This window comes from Sitophilus oryzae, unplaced genomic scaffold (genome assembly GCF_002938485.1).
Source record: "Sitophilus oryzae breed Bouriz unplaced genomic scaffold, Soryzae_2.0 scaffold_1297_pilon_pilon, whole genome shotgun sequence".
NCBI lineage: Eukaryota > Metazoa > Arthropoda > Insecta > Coleoptera > Curculionidae > Sitophilus > Sitophilus oryzae.
The window spans coordinates 11,812,418-11,826,036 of NW_022145945.1; the positions used below are offsets into that span (position 1 = coordinate 11,812,418).

The following is a 13,619-nucleotide window of genomic DNA, read 5'->3' on the forward strand; positions in this document are numbered from 1 at the left end:
TACTGTGAATGTATTAATGTGAAACCTTCTGTATTGTGTTTTATAGATAAAATACTAAAATGTTTACGCATTTTTTTCTTTTAATTTTTTATTTTAGTAATTTTCGTAAATTCTTAATTATTTCCTTCTTAACTTTTGGATTTTTTAATTCTTTTTTTAAGTAAATTTATTGAAATAAATAAATATAATGCATAAGCTATACCTATTCTGCTTATATTCTAATCATTGAAATTTTGATTGAAATCGAATTATACAGGGTGGCCTAAGGAGAACAAAAGTTTCTATTGAAGTGAAATTTTGTGAGCTTATGTAAGTCAGTTTAAAGCATTATATAAAATTATGTAGAGTTCTACAGGGTGTCCCCAAAAAACATAACTTTGATGTATAACTCAAAGTTATGTTTTTTGTAATGAAACACCCTATAATTAATTGATTTTTGGATTCTAGAAAAAAAAATAAAGGTTTGTTTTATTAGAAAAGTATGTGACTAAAATGTATAGTTTTTGAAATACATTCACCGGTCCGAAAAATTGGCACCTTAAAAGTTTGATGTATTTTAAAGGTAATATATTTTGTTTTAATAGGCCGATTTTGATGATTTTTTAAGGATTGTGTAGCCAAATTATTTGACTTTTCAGTATATTTTCTAAATTAAAAATGAAACTCCCAATCTGTTAATTATACGAGGGAAAACAAAATGTTGATATTTTGGTGAAAGTTTGAAACATCCTGTGGAATATGTTAAAACAGCAAGAAATTTAAAAATATATTTTAAAAATAAACATTTTATCACATAGATACCTACATCCTTTCTCGATGGTTTGTTTTTTGGTTCATCTCATTAGCTTTATTTTTGTTGGAAATATTCGCTTTTGAAGAAGACACTAACATATTTTCGTAATTTTTACATTAAGACCATGCCTTTGCTTTTGGGCCTATAGTCAACACATCTAGTAAGTTCTGCTCCCGAAGCAGGCCTTCTTGACATAAGATTTGCTTCATTTAATCTTCTTCTTATAGTCCGTTAGTTAATATGTACGTTCCTTAAGTGCAATTCATTATCAATTTGAAAAGCTGGCAAACGGCGGTTTCTTAGCAATAAGTAATAATTTCTTACAATAAGTCGATCGTCTCGATTAGAAGTTCTCATACGAAGGTTCCTGAACGTCTAGATTGACGTCCTCATGGACGTGGTCATAATTCAAAAACCACCTAGTATACTCTATGGTATTAAGGTATTTTTGGATTCTGAATTTTATAGCAAATTCACTGAACTAACCAAATATAGATATATATATTTGACTCACCCTGGATATCTATAAAAATATTTTTGAAATGTGAACTACCATTAAACACATATTTTGTAAAAGGTTTGGAGTGAAATTCTTAAATAGGAATCCTGATACAGATTTTTTCCGGAATACGAAGCCATCTTGTATGTATGCATTTGCATATGTGTGTTTATTTAAATACTAAAGTGAAAGCAACGAATTTAAATGGATAAACTTTGTAATATATCTTATTAACAATACAATGCAAAAAGTTTTATAAAAATTCATTCACAGTAAACTAATTCCGAGGTTTGTATCCCATAAGGGCTTAAAGCAAAGCATTCCACTATTTATACATCTATAAATGCTAACTTGAGAACTAATGTCTAAATATTATTTGTATTAGTTATCACATTACAGTTTTCGCAGAATGGCATCGTTAAATGAAACCGAACACATCGAAATTCATTAAATCCATAGTTAATTGTTTAATGATATTTTTAAAAGTCAATGAGTCGGAAATTGTTGGTTCGAGGTACATTGTGTATCTCTACATGTGGCTATCTTTTTCAAATATTAAATTGTTCGAATGTCATATAATAATGACCGCAGCTGTCATAGAATTGAGCGATTAAAAAATTATCATAAATATTTTTTTTTTCAAATGGAAACCCACTTTTTTTATTTCACTAGTAAAAAGGCTTTCAATTCATTTCTTTTTAACTATACATGTTCCTATACCTAAAATAAATCGTTTTTGAGTTATTTAAGATTTAGTTTTAAAGCGTATATTTTTCTTGATTTTAACCAGTAGCCTATGATTTTAAACGTCAAGTGATGTAAAACACTAGATCTGGCCATGTCATATTGTGACGCTTTGTTCAAAAAGCAGCATCATTTTCGAGCCAACTTTGCGCATATGTACATATAGTTAAAAAGTACAATATACATGTATGTACAGGGTGGCTCAAATTCGACGCTTTTAAATGGAAATACCCTTTTCTATAGGAGATAGACGAAAACTAATATGGGTGTCTGGAGCTCAATTTTCATCAAAAACATGATGGTGAAAACCGCACATCAATATCTGTTACTGTTTCGGAGTTACGGGGTGTTTTTCAAAAATGTGCATTTTTAACAAATCGCTGTAACTTTTTTGCTATGGAAAATTTTGTATTTCTTTGAAAACATTCCCAAAGCACATTTTTACGTAGAATTTAATGGTTCAAGTATAATTTTTTTAAAATTAATAATTTAAGAGTTATCAACAGGAAAATTGATTTTTTATTTGGGACACCCTCTATATTTTTAATTAACTGAAAAGAATTTAAAATTGCCTTTTCAAAAATATAGCACACTTGATATTTTGTTATAATCCCCTTCGAAATACAGAATTTTTAAAAGTTCGCCACTTTTAACTAGTAGGCTTTGGACCCCTTATTGATGATATGCCCTTAATGGAACTGGAAAACATATTTTTCCAGCAAGACCACGCACCGCCTCTGAACGCTGAAGTTATCAGCAAATTTTTGCAGACAATTTCAAGAATAATTGAATAATAGCTAACCAAAATCCCAACCGTTAGCCGTCGAGGCCGCCTGACTTAGTGCCCATGGATCTAATCCTATGGATATATTTGCGGAAGAATAAAGGTTTCTTATTCTTCCGTATAATCTAGACAAGAATTATAAATACTTAGCAGTTATGAGAGGTTATCTTTCGCCCATACTGAGTTAATGAATTCCGCGAGAAATGTTCAAAAACTGCCCCGTCTATCCATAACAGAAGACGGTCGATATGTCGAACACCTGTAGCAAAATCTCATGTCTTGGTTTGCTGTTTATTTTTATTGTTATTAGATATAGTTTAAATGTGTTGATGTTGGTTAAATATATTTTAAATTGTTATAAAATTCTGCATCTCTCATAGCAAATATTATTTTCGTTTTAATTGATGCTCACAGCTAGAATTTTTTTGCATTACAGTCGGTGCCGTTCAAAGCCTACTTATTTAAAGCGGGCGAATTTTTATATACTTTATATCTCAAAGAGAAATCGAACAAAATATCAAGTGGGTTATATTTTTGGAAAGGTAATTTTAAATTCTTTTCAATAAATTAAAAATATACAGGGTGTCCCATATAAAAAATTAAATATTCTGTTGATAATTCTTAAATTATTAATTTAAAAAAAATATACTCAAACCATTAAAATCTACGTAAAAAGGTGCTTTGGAAATGTTTTCATAAAAATACTAAATTTTCCATAGCAAAAAAGTTACAGCGATTTGTTAAAAATGCGTATTTTTGAGAAACACCCCGTAACTTCGAAACGGTAACAGATATCGATATGCGGTTTTCATCATCATGTTTTTGACAAAAATTGAGCTCCAGACACCCATATTAGTTTTTGTCTATCTCCTATAGAAAAGGGTATTTCCGTTTAAAAGCGTCGAATTTGACCCACCCTGTACATATAGTTAAAAAGTAACAAATTAAAAACCGTTTCATTAGTGGAATAAAAAAAGTGGGTTTCCATTTGAAAAAAATGATTTATGATAATTTATAATCACTCAATTCCATGACAGCTACCACCATTATTATATGACATTTGAACAAGTTAATTTTTGAAATAGATAGCCACCTGTCTTCTCTTTATGTCACAGTGGCTGTGGTAATCACTAAATTTGACTTTTAGGCTATACAAATTTTCTTGACAGGTAGTTTTTTTCGCCCAAAAATTTTAAATAATTTTTTTCTCAAAAACGGTTAATGTAGATATAAAGTGTTTAACATCAATATTCATAGAATTTTACAGAGAATTTAAGTACATAATAAAAAATGGGGGTACCCATTTAAAATAAGAAAGTTGCTGCCATATTGAAAATATTTTTAATTGATAGATCTCGTTGTAAAACAATGTTGTGCAAAAAATCTCCGATCTAGATATTGTGGTTCTCTAGAAACTTCTAATGCCAGCTCCCAGGGTGTCCCAGTCCTGTATATCAGCGACCCTATGTTATAATCATGTACAAAAAATTTTTATGCTTACATCTGGTTTGCATATCTAGAGTTCGTTTCGTGCAGTAAGGTTTAACTATTTATGTTATTCGATGTGGGTAAATTACTATTTACAGTACTCGTTGTTGGAAATCATAAATTACCTATTTTATCTAATTGCAAATCCAACTGACAAGTAAGTATTTAAAATTAATTAAGTTTTAATTGTGGATCTCATCGAGTGACAAAGGTTGTTGTAGGAGGGATCCCAGGTGGTACCTAGGTACTCCACGCTTCGCCGATCACCACATACATTTCTTCGCGATACAAACGATTACTTTATGTTAATTTCACGCTCAGGAAGACAATGGAGTTTGAAATAGATTGCTTTTTACGTCATTTTTTTAAGTACCAGTCGGCGATGGTGATAATGATACAGTTAAACCAGTTCTAACGTGTATGGTACTGTAAATAATAGCAAGCTTTTAAGAAAACAAAGCAATTTTTAAAGGTTTTTATAGTTACGCCATTTGGTTCCTCTAATATATAGTGCTTCTCCGTAGATTGGATAACGCTATATTAGGGATGTTCGATACCAAGATTTCACTACCGGTATCCGGTACCATGAAGTAGCGGTCTTACAACCGGTAGATATACCGGTTCTAACAATTAGATCTGTGGGACAGATATTGAACCGGTATACCGGCTGCACCGGAAGACCGGTTGGACCAGATGAACCGAATTTCGGAAAGACATTGTTGGACATATCGGAATTGACTTTTCCGTCACATTCTTGATTTCTTGTCCAATCTCTTTACTTATGAAAAATGTAAAAAGTACTGGAAGCTGCTGTTCTTGTAGATACAAATGGAGCGGAAATAAGATGCTATTTTACATATTTAAATAATAAACTAAAGGCTATTGAATATCGGCCAGAGTTTTACGGACATTTTAATTTATATAATATACAGGGTGGTCCGAACTGTATTCCGGAAACTTCGGCGGCATATTCTGCAGATAAAAATAAGTAAAAAAGTTCGTATAAATGTATGTCTTAAAATGCTTAATTTCGGAGATACAGGGTCTAGAATTTTTATTTTGAATTTTTCCAAATAATTTCTGAAGTAACGTCAATATTTGGAGGAAAATTGGTGTCTGGGAGTTTTTTGATATGGGAAATTTGATTTTGATGTCAATATGACTCCTATTTGTAGGGGGCGCCACCTACACGTGTTTTAACTGTTTTGAAGATTAATAACTTTTTGATCGTAACTGTATAAAACTACTGAGCGAAAAAATATGCATTTCCGTGATTTTTTACGTAAAAAATATCTCTTGGTAAAAATCGTTACGAGCAACCGTTCTCAAAATATTTAGAATGGAAATAGTCAATCCGTGTCGTCATTGACAAAAAATAAACATATCGAGTAGATAGTTATTTGACTGAAATGATAAATTTGAGAACTTTTTATTTTTTTGAATTGATCATAAAATTTTCTTCGAAAAAGTGATGTAAAACTCTTAATTTTGAAACTTCTTAATTTTGATTGAATAGTGAAGTGCCCAGAGACTTTTATCTCGGAATTCAATTACTGTGAATGGATTAATGTAAAACCTTCTGTATTGTGTTTTATAGATAAAATACTAAAATGTTTACCCATTTTTTTTCGTTGCTTTTAATTTTTTATTTTAGTAATTTTATTAAATTCTTAATTATTTCCTTCTTAATTTTTGGATTTTTTAATTCTTTTTCTAAGTAAATTTATTGAAATAAATAAATCTAATGCACAAGCTGTACCTATTCTGCTTATATTCTAATCATTGAAATCGAATTATACAGGATGGTGCGTCATATACAACGCGGTTTTTGCAAAGAGAACAAACGTTTGTATTGAAGTGAAATTTCGTGAGCTTATATAAGTCAATTTAAAGCATTTTCTAAAATTATGTAGAGTTCTACAGAGTGTCCCCAAAAAAAGTTACACATCAAAGTTATGCTTTTTGTAACGGAACACCCTATATATTATTTGATTTTTGGATTCAAGTAAAAAAATAAAGGTTTGTTTCAATAGAAAAGTATATGATTAAAATGTATAGTTTTTGAAATACATTCCCCGGCACGAAAAATGGGCACCTTAAAACTTTGATGTATTTTAAATGTTAATATATTTTGTTTTAATGGGCCGATTTTGATGATTTTTTCGGCAGTGTGTAGCCAAATTATTTGACTTTTCAGTATATTTTCTAAATTAAAAATGAAACTCCCCATCTGTTAATATATACGAGGGAAAATAAAATGTTGATATTTTGGTGAAAGTTTGAAACACCCTGTGGAATATCTTAAAACAGCAGGAAATTTAAAAATAATTTTATCATCTAGATACGTCCTTTCTTGATGGTTTGTTTTTTGGTTCATCTCATTAGCTTTATTTTTGTTAGAAATATTCGCTTTTGAAGAAGACACTAACATTTTTTCATAATTTTTACATTAATGTGCCTTTGCTTTTGGGCCTAGTCAACACATCTAGTAAGTTCTGGTCCCGAAGCAGGCCTTCTTGACATAAGATTTGCTTCATTTAATATTCTTCTTATCTCCTTATAGTTAATATGTACGTTCCTTAAGTGCAATTCATTATCTATTTGAAAAGCTGACAAACGGCGGTTTCTTAGTGATAAACTTACAATAAGTCGATCGTCTCGATTAGAAATTCTCATACGAAGGTTCCTGTACGTCTAGATTGACCTCCTTGTGGACGTGGTCATAATTCAAAAACCACTTAGTATATTCTATGGTATTAAGGTATTTTTGAAACCGGAATTTTATAGCAAATTCACTGAACTAAAGAAATATAGATATATATATATATATATATATATATATATATATATATATATATATATTTGACTCACCCTGTATATATAAAATATTTTTGAACTGTGAACTACCATTAAACATATATCTTGTAAATGGTTTGGAGTGAAAATCTCAAATAGGAATCCTGATACAGAGCTTTTCCGGGATACGGAGCCATCTTGTATGTATGCATTTGTATATGTGTGTTTATTTAAATACTAAAGTGAAAGCAAAGAATTTAAATGGGTAAACTTTGTAATATATCTTATTAACAATACAATGCAAAAAGTTTTATAAAAATTCGTTCACAGTAAATGAATTCCGAGGTTTGTATCCCATAAAGGCTTAAAGCACTCCACTAGAGATACTTTTGTACAATCACAGTATATTGTTTAAAGCACTGTTTAAAACAAATAGGGTCAAGTGGTGTAAAAATGAGACATTTTTCAAAACTATTATTTTTTTTCTTAGTTACAACCATTTAGATACAAAAATGTTTCTTCTATAAAAGGCGTTTGATGGTAATGAAACTGTTTTAAAAGTAAAAATATACCAAAAGTACTAAAAAATTCCGTATGCAAAAAAGTGTGTCTCATGTATTTCTTCAGTACTCTCTCCCAAACCAAACCAAACCAAACCAAACTCATAACAAGTCTAAGAATGAGACATGCTGTGTTAAATATGAGCCAGTCATAAAACGCACGTTTAAAGGACCTGCTGTTGTTTATACTCGTATTAATTGCTGAAGTAAAGATGAGATTCGAAGAATAGAAACTAGACATAGAAAAATCAGTAAAATTACACTGCTGCAAAACATTTATAAACTGAAAGTGTAAAAGAATTATTATATTAAATTAAAAATGAAGAAAAATGTGTAGTTAATAAGTGACATTAAAATATGAATAGTGTTACTTAAAGAGCGCAACAAAAAAAATACAGATATCCATTGGTATATCGTTACTTGTAACGAACTAAATATTTTTCATAATCTATTGAAAGAGCAAACATGCCAGCAGTCCCAAAATCCCAACCTTGCAAATTTGATGGAGGTAATTTTAAAACAATGCATTTCTTTAAAGCATTATTTATTTCAGTGACTACAGTTGATCAATATGAAAAGCTTTAGCTGCGTTACTAACTTTGCATCCTTTTAAAGATATTTTTCTGTATACTTGTTTGGTTTCTTGTTTGTTTGTTTTTTGTTAGTTTTGAGTTGTGACTAAAATTTAAAAATATTTTTGCTATTAAGTTGTCTCATATTTACCCCTAACTGGTCTCATTATTATCCCTGTGTGTGTCTCAAATTTATCCATCCAAAAAAATAGCTTCTCATACCAACAGGACTTAATTTAAACGGACATGCCTTTCTAGAATATACAGGGTGGTCCGAATTGTATTCCAGAAACTTCAGCAGCATATTCTGCAGATAAAAATAAGTAGAAAAGTTCGTATAGACTAGGATAGGAGATACAGGGTGTAGAAGTTTCATTTTTATTTCGATTTTTTCCAAATAATTTCGGAATAATGTCAATATTTGGATGAAAATTGGTGTCTGGGAGTTTTTTGACATGAGAAGTTTTATTTTGATATTAATATGACTCCTACTTGTAGGTGGCGCTACCTACATGTGTTTTAACTGTTTTAAAGAGTAATAACTTTTCGTCCGTAGCTGTATAAAACTACTGAGTAAAAAATATACATTTGCGACTTTTTTAACGTATAATAGGTGTCTTGATAAAAATCGCTACGAGTAATGGATCTCGGGCTATTTGGAATCAAAATTATGAATACCTATCGTCATTGACATAAATTAAACATATTGACTAAATAGTAATTAGACAGAAATCATAAATTTGAAATGTTTTTGTGCCAAAAGTTCAACAGAAACTGTTTCATCATCACTTTTTCGAAGAAAATTTTATGATTAATTTAAAAAATTAAAAAGTTCCCAAATTTATCATTTCAGTCAAATAACTACATATATATCTACTCGACATGTTCATTTTTTGTCAATAATGACACGTATTGACTGTTTCCATTCTAAATATCTTGAGAACCATTACTCGTAGCGATTTTTACAAAGAGATCTTTTTTACGTAAAAAGCGTCGTAAATGGATATTTTTTTACACAGTAGTTTTATACACGTACGGTCAAAAAATTATTAATCTTTAAAACAGTTAAAACACGTGTTGGTGGCGCCACCTACAAATAGGAATCATATTGATATTAAAATCAAATTTGTCATGTCAAAAAACTCACACACCAATTTCAATGCAAATATTGACATTACTTATACAGAAATTATTTGGAAAAAATCGAAATAAAAATGAAACTGCTACACCCTGTGTCTCCAAAACTAGGTATTTTAGGACATACATTTATACGAACTTTTTCACTTATTTTTATCTGCAGAATATGCAGCCGAAGTTTCCGGAATACAGTTTGGACCACCCTGTATACCGTGACCTATGAATGACAGGAGTTGAACGCTTATACTTCATACTGATGTCACTCGACGAAAGTTTCAAAAGTTTTAAACCTCGAAAAGAGACAATGGATTTGTAATTTCAGTTTTTCTATGATTCACCACACAAAGATTTGGTTTTATTTGAATGTATCATTTTTAGCTAAATATGGTGTGTCCCATTTTTACACCACTTAACTTAAAGAACACTTAACTTTACCAAACCAAACTTACACCACTTAACTTTACAACAATATCTTAAAACAAGTTTTAAACATAATCCTGACTATAGTTATACGTTTTTGTTTAAAAATAAAAAAACACGCATTTTCTACCTTCATTATACCAAAAATTACCACTCATAATGGTGAATTAGTGTTTTATATTCCTATGGTAACACTAAAGGTTCCAACCCCCAACTGATTATACTAATAAAACAGTTTAATTAATTACTTATTGTTTTAATTTTGAAATTAATTCTTTTTTATCTTTCTTTGTTCTTTCTGTTCTCGTTCTCTGTTCAGCAAACAACACGGTCTTTAGCGCAGCTATTTGTCACGGAATTTTCAAAGAATATTATTTCCTCGTCGAGCAAATATTGACCGGTGACAAACATTCGTAAATTAAATAAGAAAAGTGTTAACTCGTCGAGAGAAAAAACCGACCTCAAGACTATTTTATCCCTGTGTAAATACGTATTATGTGTGTGTGTTCGCCTTTCGATGACGATTCTTTGATATTTAGTACCGAGAGTACTTACGTCGGACACGAGCCTGTCCAAGAGAGGAATACAAACAAGCTTTTAAAAATCTGAAATTCCGCTTGTTTTTAGTGGTTTTCCTCATTAATTTTTGACACGTTAAAACTGGTACATTTTTTACCTTAAAGATGATTTAAAGACATTTTAAAAGGTAATCGTTTAACCAATCATTAACGATAAATGAATAAAAATCAGAATTTTTAAGATTCTACGAGAAACAATAAATAAAAAGACTTGTAAATAAAATAAGAAGACTAACCAGAATAAGTGAAAAATAAAAGAATATTAGAAGTAAATTATTTATATTTAATAATTAGGCATTTATAAAAAATCAACCAATCACATATTGATGTGTTAGCATAATGTAAATAAACAATTTTCAACTTGTCTTAATATAATCTATTTTTTAAATTTTTTTTCATAAAAACATAGTGTTAAATAAATAAAATGTAATAGCCCAGAAGGCAGTGAATTTTTTTTGTACTTATTTTTCCAGTGGGTGACTATATAGGGTGAGTCTTAAATAAGTGCAAATAATTTCAGGGCTGGTAGATCTCGATAATAGAAGCATATTTTCTCTTTACCATTTTTCAGATAAGTCCAAAATAACCGAGTTATTTAAGTTTGAAAATTTCAAAAAAAAATGATTTTTTTTGCAAAAATTTTGAGGGGCACCGGATTTTTTCTATATTTGCACCACTTTTAGTATCGTAACCATGGAGTAAAGCCGTAAAACTGTGGTAATATCAGTGATTACGAAATTATACCGGGGAAAAATTTGAGGTGAACAGGCAGTTTTAAAAAGTTTTCGAAAAATATACAGGGAAATTTATTTATTTTTACATCTTTTTTTGCGAAAAAAAACCTCATAGTCGTGTTTCTGAGGTCGAAATATACCACCCCTGAAAATATTTGCTCTTATTTAAGGCTCACCCTGTATAATAGTTTGTTCGGATGATGTTCGGATGGTGACATTAAATGACAATTTGTGAGTCTGGCTAAAATTTTCGGATGGGTTTTCTAAATGAAATAAAAAAGTGCACTTATTTTTCCAGTCATAAATATTTGACATTTATTAAAATAAATAATTTTATTAATGAAAATAATAGTCTGGCACATCCCAAGTGGTAGAAAGCCACTCTGGATGAAAATTTGCGGATGCAAAAATTTGACAGATTTTTGAAATCTATAACCCTCCTTTTCCCATTGAATTTTTTCCTTGAAATTTAACGTATCATTTGATGATACTATCATAAACTATAATCAAAAGCAAGTCTGACTGATTTACGAAATTGGGAAATGTCTGGCGACCTCTTGAAAACTGCAAAAATTATAAAATTTTTGCTCTTATTTTCTCGCATTTGAAAAATACACGTCTGGCTGTAATGTGCAATCACGAAAGCCAGACTCACCAGTTAGGTCGTACATTTCGTATTTTTAGATGCGATAATTTTTGACACTCTGTAATTTCGTGATTTTCATTATAGCAAAATCGAGAAACATTACTCTTAATTTTAAAAATCGGTCTAGATCGAAACACATTCATATGATGTGAAGTTTAGGACAAGTCACCTTGGCCAGTTTTTTTTATTGCTATACTATAACTCAAAAACTAAGGGAGATACAAAATAAAGTCAAGAGATCGATTTCGTAGAGAATTAAATTTCCTATATTAGTCCTTTTTTTGATGACGGAGGGGCAGACTAAAACCTTGTTGGATTTCTGGGGTCAAAACGTTGAGAAAAGTGTTTTTGGCCATAGTCAAGTTGTGCCCTAGACGAATACTTTTCTTATCAAAAGGAAAACCTGTAGAGATGACAACAATCACCTGTATAATTGAACAGGCCGAATTTAACGCGCCTGACGAGCGTTGGACGAATCTGGCAAGGCTTTCGGGATGTTCCACATGAGCCAGACTATATTTGCAACTGTAATTATAATATAAACTATCAATCTGACAAATTTTTAAAACTGCGAAAATAAGGGAGATGGTTTCAATAATTTTTATCCAATTTTTCACCTGCCAGACATATTACCCATTCTCGGTACTTATTGTACTTGTTGCACACTACAACTCACAGACTATTTTACATATATTACACTACTACTCACAGATTAAATAGACTAGTTTTTTTTTCTCTACTGCACAACATCTCTCACTAATAGAAACTATTTTTATCGCTGGAAAAAAAGTGCAGTACTACTTTATAACGCATTTTCCGCCCCAATCCATCGGAAAACCCCCCCTTACATATATCTGAAATTTGCTTGAAATGATGCCGAATAAATTTATCGGTGTTTGCTGACTGGGAAAATAAGTACCGAAAATATTCACTTCCTCCTGGACAATAATGTTTTTACATTTTTTTTTAAATTCTACAAATAATCATGATCATGCACTTTCCATCTGACAGAGTTTATTTTGTCACGCCTTGATAGTCTCACAACGTTCAAGTGCAGATCTTCAAAAAAATATGAAATTTAACAATGTAAATAAAACAAAAACTCTAAGGTCTTGCAACTAATCAAATGTGTGGTCAAATGGTGTAGTCAAATTTAATTTTGAAAGCCGAAGACTATTGCATATTGTTTTTCAGTTCTTATTAATTATGCAAAAATAATAAAATAATTAATCATTTGAAAATTAATATTTCATATTGATCAACCAACACCAACAGAAGTATTAGGTATACCAAAAATAGCAAAAATCAAAAGAACTATAATATGATATGAAAATGGTAATGAAACAAATAGGTAGACACAAAATTACGATAAGAGAAGATAATCAACAAACACAGAACAAGAAGTAAGAGAATTCAAACAACCCATAACAGAAATTATAGTGCAAAATAGAATCCTAAAGAAATAATACAAATTATAGAAACTTTTAAAAAACAAGGTGTAACCATCAATTGTCACGAAGAAATCTAAATTAAGTAAAATGGAGATAGTTTAAGAGTAAATAAAACGGATGCATAATTAACTTTAGATTTAATATCCGCACGTTCTATCTGCGATTACCATAAATTGCATTTGTTAAAGAATTTTTTTTATTGAATGCTACTGATTCTTCTGAAGAATTAACTCATTCTTTTAAGAAAATAAACTGCAAAGAGCATTGTTTGGATCATTCGTATATGCACGTGCACATTATTACTTTTTTTTGCTAATACCACAGGTAGCATGTTATCTCTGCTAATACCTATTTTTTACATTTATCTTTCTGTAATGTTAAGTTCTATGCCGGATTTTCTAAGGCATTCATTTGTTG

General features: G+C 30.2%; 1 protein-coding gene across 1 annotated transcript in view; it reads left to right on the forward strand.

The window, feature by feature from the left end:
* The window catches only part of LOC115874794 (protein C-ets-1), a 408,685-nt gene that overhangs the window by 210,273 nt on the left and 184,793 nt on the right, over positions 1-13,619 (forward strand). The gene's annotated exons all lie outside the window — the stretch shown is intronic.